General features: G+C 59.9%; 2 pseudogenes; both read right to left on the bottom strand.

The window, feature by feature from the left end:
- Nucleotides 1-6,954, bottom strand: part of LOC132928080 (large subunit ribosomal RNA) — an 8,944-nt pseudogene extending 1,990 nt beyond the window's left edge.
- Nucleotides 6,955-7,327: 373 nt separating this feature from the next.
- On the bottom strand, nucleotides 7,328-7,484 carry LOC132928103 (5.8S ribosomal RNA; annotated as a pseudogene).
- Nucleotides 7,485-8,413: the final 929 nt, after the last annotated feature.

Genomic DNA, 8,413 nt, shown 5'->3' with positions numbered 1-8,413 from the left:
TTCTCGACCTTGTTAGCGTGCCAGAGTGCGGTTCCTATGCCCGAAACGACTTGCACATCGCATATCACGGAAATACGGCCTCTCGTCTCGTCGCTAATGGTAGCTACGATGTCTGGCTTTAAATTTCCGTTATGCAGCTTATAGAGGTATTCCCTTTCTATTTCGTAACCCTTGTCATGTAAACCGCCCGCGATGCGTTTAGCAACGCAGTCATGTCGCAAGATGCGACCATCATGCGTCCGAGGACAGCTCTGTACTACGTGGGCAAGCGTCTCCGCCGGGGCGAAACAGGCCCGGCAATGAGCCAGACCGTTGCGCCCACGGTTTACCCGCTTGCGAGTCGGCAACGCATTGATACGAATCCGAGCGTAGTTTTTGAAGTCCGACGACGGGATGCCGTCAGGACGTCTCAACCACGCAACGGATGCCGACTCACTTGAACAAGCTTTCAATTCAGAGCCATCAACTGACGCATGAAGTTGCTGCGCATGACTAAGCTTGAGACGGTGACCCTCGGTCGATCGACGCGCGGACGCCAAAGCGGTACGGCCATGAAGCCGGAACGCTTCGCGGACGGCGGCGAGCGACGAGTTCTCAAGTCTTACAAGACGGTTTACACGGTTACGAGGTACGAAAAGGACAAAGTCAGGAATACCCAAGCCACCCGCCGATGTTGGCGAGTGAATGTACGCGTTCGGGCACGAAGTGGGAAGGTCCAACCAACGCCTGACTGCGCGGCGCGTCTCGTGAGCGAGACTGCGTAACTTACGTACCGAGACCACCGAGAACGTCAGTCCGTGAACGAACTTCGGTATGAGGTAGTCTCTAGCGATACAAAGTCGCATTTGCGCTTTCATCGGTTCCGTAGAGATCCGATTAAGCGCTGTTACGTACGCCGCGGAGTCGAAGGCATCGATTCTACTTCCTGCGAAACCTACGCCCAGATACCGCCATAGGGAGGTAACGTTAAGCGTTGGGAGGTCGATACCACTAAGGGTATAGACCTCGTCAACAGTCTTAACCTTACGGTCCCGTCCGGACGGCACCAGGGTAAGAGTCGCACACTTCTGCGGATTTGCCATTAGACCCGCTACACTCAATCGGTCCGTGAACGCCTCGCATGCTCTTCGTAGTCCATCAGGCGTTTCCGCCAACAAGATTACGTCGTCCGCAAAGGCAATTGCGTTCACCACAGTATCACCCAGAGTGTAGCCAACTGCTTCTGGTATTTCTTGGAGACCACCGTCTACCACCAGATTAAATAAAAGCGGGGACAAAGGGTCCCCCTGCCTGACGCCACTCCGTGGGAAGAGCCCCCGCGTAGCCTGCCCGCCGACCTGAAGAAATGTCTCTGAATGCTGGTACGTTCCGCGAATGTAGTCTACGAAGCGCTGGTCTAAGCCAACGCGACGCATCGCGGACGCAATGGAGTCGTGGGACACCGTGTCAAACGCCTTCGATAAATCGAGGGACGCTAGACACAAGCCCTTACACGACGAACGGGCATCCGTCAAGACCGACTGCAGGAGGAAAAGATTTTCCGCCACACCGTCGGCCCTTCTGAATGCGCGTTGTCGCTCATCCACCAGAGACAACTTTTCCAGGCGTCGAGCAAGGATACGATGGAAGTGCCTGATAGCAACGGACGCGATCGAGATCGGCCGATAACTACCAGGACACTGGGGGTCTCCTTTCTTCGCCACGAAGACGGTACGGGACTTCACCAAGATAGGAGGCAAAGAACCGTAGGCGACAAACAGGTTGAACAAGCCGGCTGTCAAGTTACAGGGGAGACGTCGCCACAGACGGGCCGGAAACCCGTCCGGCCCGGGAGCAGTTGTTTTGCTGGGAAGGCACTCAGACACTTCCTCGGGCGTAATTACATCAAATACCGTTGCGTTCTGCGGTGTGCCGTGTGTGTCAAAAGATACGGCCGGGGTCTGGGGACGAGATTCAAAATTACCCTCAATAATGGGAACCCAGTATTTGGTCATCTCTGACGCAGGGGGCATTAGAGCCCCCTGGTCTACACCCGTAAGTACACGCTCAGCAACGCTAGATGCATTTTTACGCCATTCGGTGACGTTCCGTCTGTAACAGGCTGTTTTCAACGCTTTCTTATTCGGCCTGCGACCAGCGCATATGCCGGCGCCGGGAATGGTGCCCGGTCGCCTTCCCTTTTTCGTTTTCTTACGGGAATTTTTGCAGTTATAATCTATGTACCACGCCGCTATTGCGTGGCACGGGTCCAAAGATTGCTCAACTAGGCGTCTTGCAGCTAATAGGAGTTTGTCTGCTCCATGACCGGACACGGTTGATAGGAGGTCAACCGCCTTTTGCCCAGCCTCAAGGGCTGGACTCAATCGATCTACTGTTGTCGATCGGTCATTAACTGCCGCACTGCCATCATCATCCGTGGGCAGCGGTCGCGCATCACTCGAGTTCGATTCCACCGGTACCGTATCAGTAATCGGTACATTCGGGACCCCCTTAAGACAGGCGAGATGAGTCGCCACCATTTCGCGGTGCTTAAGGGTCTTTCGCCGCCCCTTAATAGACTCATGGGTGCGGCCCCGATGCTTTTCATAAAGCTGGCCGTTAATCTGGCCGGGTGGAATGTTATTGAACACGAGTTCTGCCTCGAGCGCTGCGAACAATCTTTGTTCCTCGACGGGCCAACGAGCTTTGCTCCTGGCCACGTCAATCTGGTCATTGGCATTTTGCACGTGGGCACTGCTAACGTGGACACCGACACCAATCTTGGTGGCAAAACTTTTTGTACAAAAACGACACTTGTACGCGGATGTGGCCGAGGTGACAGTCCCGACTACGTCCGCACCAACACGGTTGCTACCGCCCGCTGTTTGGGATGCGGTAGCTATCCGAGGCATAAAATTATTATTATTCAATGTGTTGGTAAAAGAGCCCGTGACGCTTGGCGGCGCCGCGGACCCGAGGATTCATCCCGGTCTGTACCGGCGCACCGGCCTCGCTGCTCAGAGGCCGACCTGGGACTGGTCGGGGGGTTACCCGACTATTACGCGAGATACCTCGGACGAAAGGGCGTGTTTCATGTACCCCCGCCGAGTTGATCACGGAAGAGACAGCCGGACTCCACATGAGTCCGATGCGGTCGCCCGACAAGCGCACGCGCGATGGTGATGGTTAACAAGGTATTGCTATTGTACGTTTAAGGTGTAACACCCTCCTGCCTCTCGGCACCGCGGACGGTTTTAACCCACGCGGTACGCCTCCAGACAATACCCTTCTGATTGGGCCGAAGCCCTGCACCCGATTACGGCACCGCGGACGGTGAAATGACACCCGCGGGGCTAACCAGCACCAACGCACGCGCGAACGACGCGCGGCCACTCCCGACATTTAGCGAGGACTCTGTGGTGAGTCCCCGGGCCATGCCGGGCTGTAACTACCAAAATCACAGTAAGGCGATACACCGAACGACCTGCCAAGATCACCCGGCGATGCGCCCCACCGACGATTGCCTCGTTAGCAAACCACTTAAGTGGTCAGTATCCGACCGGCACTTAGACGAATTAATACCACATTCATGAGTCCGGAAGTGAGGATCGATTTTGCCATCAACTCACCCTTCAATGAAGAGTGGGCCGTGAAGTAATTCTGACCCTTGCATCGCCGACCGAGCCAGCCCTTGAGTCCGGACGTTCAACACCGAGCGTGGGGTAGGACGCAACCTGTGAGGGACACTCTCGTGTCACACACAGGACGGTAGCCGGCCCACGTCGCCGCCGACAGCCCGACTCTGGCCTCACGTAGACAAGACGATTAGAGCGCCTGCGCGAGCACGGGGACACGAGACCAGCTGACACCCACCGCCACCTGAAAACCAGGCAGTACGGAGGCGAGCGCCTTCAGGTCCCGAGCCGCGTCCAAGCCGCCGCAAAACGGAAATCCAAGTGACGGGGAGACATCTCGCCGAGAGGCGCGATTAATACGCGCCGACCGGTGAGGGTCAACCCCGCCCTACCATCTTGTCCGTATGACGGCGTCCAGTCCCGGGGCGAGAAACACCGACGGGCCGGGTCCATGACCCGGCTCGAGGCAACCACGCCCGCGGAGCCGACCGACCGACACTCGTGAGGTACAAGAGCGTGAACAATCACCAATAAGCGAAACAATCTCTGTTGGGTCGTAACCCTGCGCCCGAAGGCACCGCGGACAGCGCATATACCCCGCGGTAGCAGATTGAGACGCCGGCAAAAGAGTCATAGTTACTCCTGCCGTTTACCCGCGCTTGCTTGAATTTCTTCACGTTGACATTCAGAGCACTGGGCAGAAATCACATCGCGTCAACACCCGTCCCGGGCCATCGCGATGCTTTGTTTTAATTAGACAGTCGGATTCCCCTGGTCCGTGCCAGTTCTGAGTTGACCGTTACATGGCGGTCGATCCGGCTACGCGGCCGACGGCGCGGCGGCCGGACCGCCCGGTGACGGCGAACCGACACCGGAGCGGACGGCCGGCCGCGACGCGGCCAGCGACCGAAGCTCGGTGGTTCCACGGTCGGCGGACGGCGACGAGCCCGCGACCGCCTCGAGGCTCCCGGTCCGGAGACCGGGCGCACGGGCGACGGCCGGGGTGTCGCCAGCACCGCCTACGCTTCTACGACGACCCGAACCCGATCCGCCACGCTCCTCAGAGCCAATCCTTATCCCGAAGTTACGGATCGGTTTTGCCGACTTCCCTTACCTACATTATTCTATGCGGCTAGAGGCTGCTCACCTCGGAGACCTGCTGCGGATATCGGTACGAACCGACGCGAAGACTCCGCGTGGCCCTCTCTCGAATTTTCAAGGTCCGCGTGGGGGTCACGGACACCGCCGCAACGAGCGGTGCTCTTCGCGCTCGCGTCCCTATCGCCCGGCTAGAGGATTCCAGGGACGTACAACGCTCACAGAGAAAAGAGAACTCTTCCCGGACCCCCCGGCGGCTTCTTCGAGTTCATTCCGGTCGCCCGGACGAGACAAAAGAGCCCCGAACACTAGGGAGCGGTTCCGCGTCGGGTTCCGGAATACGGACCGGATTCCCTCTCGCCCCCATGGGCGATTCGAAAACGCCTTCGCCCGTGGTACGAGGATCTCTCCCCGGGCTTAGGATCGACTGACTCTTGGACAACGGCTGTTCACAAGAAACCCTTCTCCACACACGGCAGCCCCCGAGGGCCCCTCTCGAGTATTTGCTACTACCACCAAGATCTGCACCGACGGCGGCTCCAGGCGGTCTCGCGACCTGCCCTTCGACGCACACCGCCGCGCCATCCTACTCGTCGGGGCTTGCCGGGACCGGCCGCCGCGAGCGACGACCGGCCCCACTATGCCGCCGACGGCCGAGTATAGGCACGACGCTCTCAGCGCCATCCATTTTCAGAGCTAGTTGCTTCGGCAGGTGAGTTGTTACACACTCCTTAGCGGATTCCGACTTCCATGGCCACCGTCCTGCTGTCATCAGCAACCAACGCCTTTCATGGTCTCTGAATACGCGTCGATTTCGGCGCCTTAACTCGGCGTTCGGTTCATCCCGCAGCGCCAGTTCTGCTTACCAAAATGGCCCACTAAGCGCCTAGGGTTCCGTCGCCGGCTTCGCACGCGGTTCACGCGGTGTACCAGGTAAAGCCGGCGATCTCACCCATTTATAGTTTGAGAATAGGTTGAGGGTCGTTTCGGCCCCAATGTCCTCTAATCATTCGCTTTACCGTATGAGACATCCTCCGTGTTACGAGCGTGTTGTTACCGCGCCGTACAGCGCGGAGTCCCACCGGCGTCCGTACGCCCGCGAACGGGCGGGACACATCGGCGCCAGCTATCCTGAGGGAAACTTCGGATGGAACCAGCTACTAGATGGTTCGATAGTCTTTCGCCCCTATACCCAGCTCAGACGATCGATTTGCACGTCAGAATCGCTGCGGACCTCCATCAGGGTTTCCCCTGACTTCATCCTGGCCAGGCATAGTTCACCATCTTTCGGGTACCAACGTGTGCGCTAAGGGTGCGCCCCCGGACGGCCGAAGCCGACCTGGCGGAGACGCCCCCGGACTGCGGACCAGCGCGACTTTGAACGCCGGTGGGTTCGGTCGCTAGGCCATCGTCCGCACCGTAAACGGTTCACTTTCATTGCGCCAAACGTGGTTTTTCATAAGATCACCGTTGACTCGCGCACACGGTTAGACTCCTTGGTCCGTGTTTCAAGACGGGTCGGAAAGTAGCCCGAAACTCGTCGCCGACCGACGGGACCCCGCCTGCGACGGGGGCCGCGTCGACGGTTCTTGCCGTCGGGCGAGCCGACCAGGAGCACCGGGGTTCGGCGCGAACGGTCACGCCGAGACGCGACCGCCGCGACGAACCGCCACCCGGGCCCTTCGGCCGGCGCCCAACGGAGTCGCGACGTCCGCTAACCGAGCGAAAGATCCGGCCGGCGGTTAGACCGACCGTGAATTCGCCCGGCGGGGACTCGCGGGCTCTGTCCGTTTACACCCGAACGGTTTCACGTTTCTTATGAACTCTCTCTTCAAAGTTCTTTTCAACTTTCCCTCACGGTACTTGTCCACTATCGGTCTCGTGGCCGTATTTAGCCTTAGATGGAGTTTACCACCCGCTTTCGGGCTGCACTCTCAAGCAACCCGACTCGAAGGCGCGGTCCGATCCCGGAAACGCTGTGACGGCCTCTACTGGCCTGGCACCATCTGCGGGCCATGGCCCCGTTCAAGGAGACTTGGACCGTCACGTGCGCCCCGGCAACGAGGGCCGGCCCGTACGCCACAACTCCCATACGTGCCGCGACACAAAAGTGCGCGGCGGGATTCGGCGATGGGCTTTTCCCTGTTCGCTCGCCGCTACTGGGGGAATCACGGTTGTTTTCTTTTCCTCCGCTTATTAATATGCTTAAATCCGGCGGGTAGTCCCGCCTGATCTGAGGTCGGAACGTATCGGTGTGTTTGTGTTTTTTTTCTTAACACGGCAGCCTGCGGTCCGCGCTCCGTCCGTACGGCGACCGTCCGCGTCCGCTTCTCGGAAGCCGGAGAGGTGTCTCTAGGACTCTCAGCCGACCCTGCCGCGCTCTCGCGCGGCGGGCGGACGGGGACGTGCCGTTTTACGGCGGCGAGAACCCGTGACTGTTTGCCGTCACAACTTGGGCGGACGACCGGAGGCGGGCGCCGTCGCCGTCGCCGCGAGGCAGACGGCGGGGCGTCGTTCCCCGGTCGAACCGCCAATCTCGCGCAGCCGGAGCGGCCGACGGTCTCCCGTCGGACGCCTGCCGGCGGCGCATCGGTCTGGCCGAGTATCCGGTATACGGACCCTCAGACAGGCGTGGCCCGGACCCGCGGGTCACCGAGGCCGCAATGTGCGTTCGACTGGTCGATGTTCGTATAACCTGCGGATTACACGACGACGCGCAGATAGCTGCGGTCTTCATCGATCCACGAGCCAAGTGATCCGCCGTTCGGGGTCGGGTGTTTTTTTTGTTTGTCGACGAAATTTCTGCGCCACGCGTGCGCGCGGCGCAAGGTCTTTCGACGGTAACCATCTTTTCGGTCGACGCTTGGTCGGGGGGGTCCGCGGCGCGCGGGCGGTCGGCGAGCTAGTCGCGAGCGCACGCGGCCACGGGGTCGGATTTAGGCGCGCGCGAGACCGGCGTGGGACGCCGGTGCCGCGGGCCCGTCTCTAATGATCCTTCCGCAGGTTCACCTACGGAACCTTGTTACGACTTTTACTTCCTCTAAACGGCCGAGTTCGGTCATCTTCCCGGTCGCGCGACGACCCAGCCCCCGAGGGGGCCGAATAACGCGCGTCCAGTCCGAAGACCTCACTGCGGTCGTTTCAATCGGTAGTAGCGACGGGCGGTGTGTACAAAGGGCAGGGACGTAATCAACGCGAGCTGATGACTCGCGCTTACTGGGATTCCTCGTTCACGTGGAAAAATTGCAAGCCACGATCCCTAAGCACGAAGGAGGTTCAGCGGGTTACCCGGAAGCCTGTCGGCCCAGGAATGTTAACACACGCTGATTCCTTCAGTGTAGCGCGCGTGCGGCCCAGAACATCTAAGGGCATCACAGACCTGTTATCGCTCAGTCTCGTGCGGCTATTTTCGTCCGCCGCCTGTCCCTCTAAGAAGAGTTTAAGCTCCTTGGGAGCCGGCGGTAGCCCTAGTAACGTATCGTGATCCGCCGGCGACGGCCGCGAACACGGCGCGCTTCACCGCGGAGCCCGACGCACGACTGACGCGCGCCGACCAGAGGTTGCCCCCCGGCCGACACACGCCCGCCGCACGCAGGGACGCGGATGGCGCGGCCGCGCCCGACGACCGCCGTGGACGACGGGCGAACGCGTTCGGGGATACCGGGCCGAGCCGACGGAGACGCGAACACGGACGGCGAAAC

Source organism: Rhopalosiphum padi, chromosome 3 (genome assembly GCF_020882245.1).
Source record: "Rhopalosiphum padi isolate XX-2018 chromosome 3, ASM2088224v1, whole genome shotgun sequence".
In the NCBI taxonomy this organism is placed as follows: Eukaryota; Metazoa; Arthropoda; class Insecta; order Hemiptera; family Aphididae; genus Rhopalosiphum; species Rhopalosiphum padi.
The sequence above is the reverse complement of the archived record's forward strand: the minus strand, read 5'-3'. Positions and strand labels throughout refer to the sequence as shown.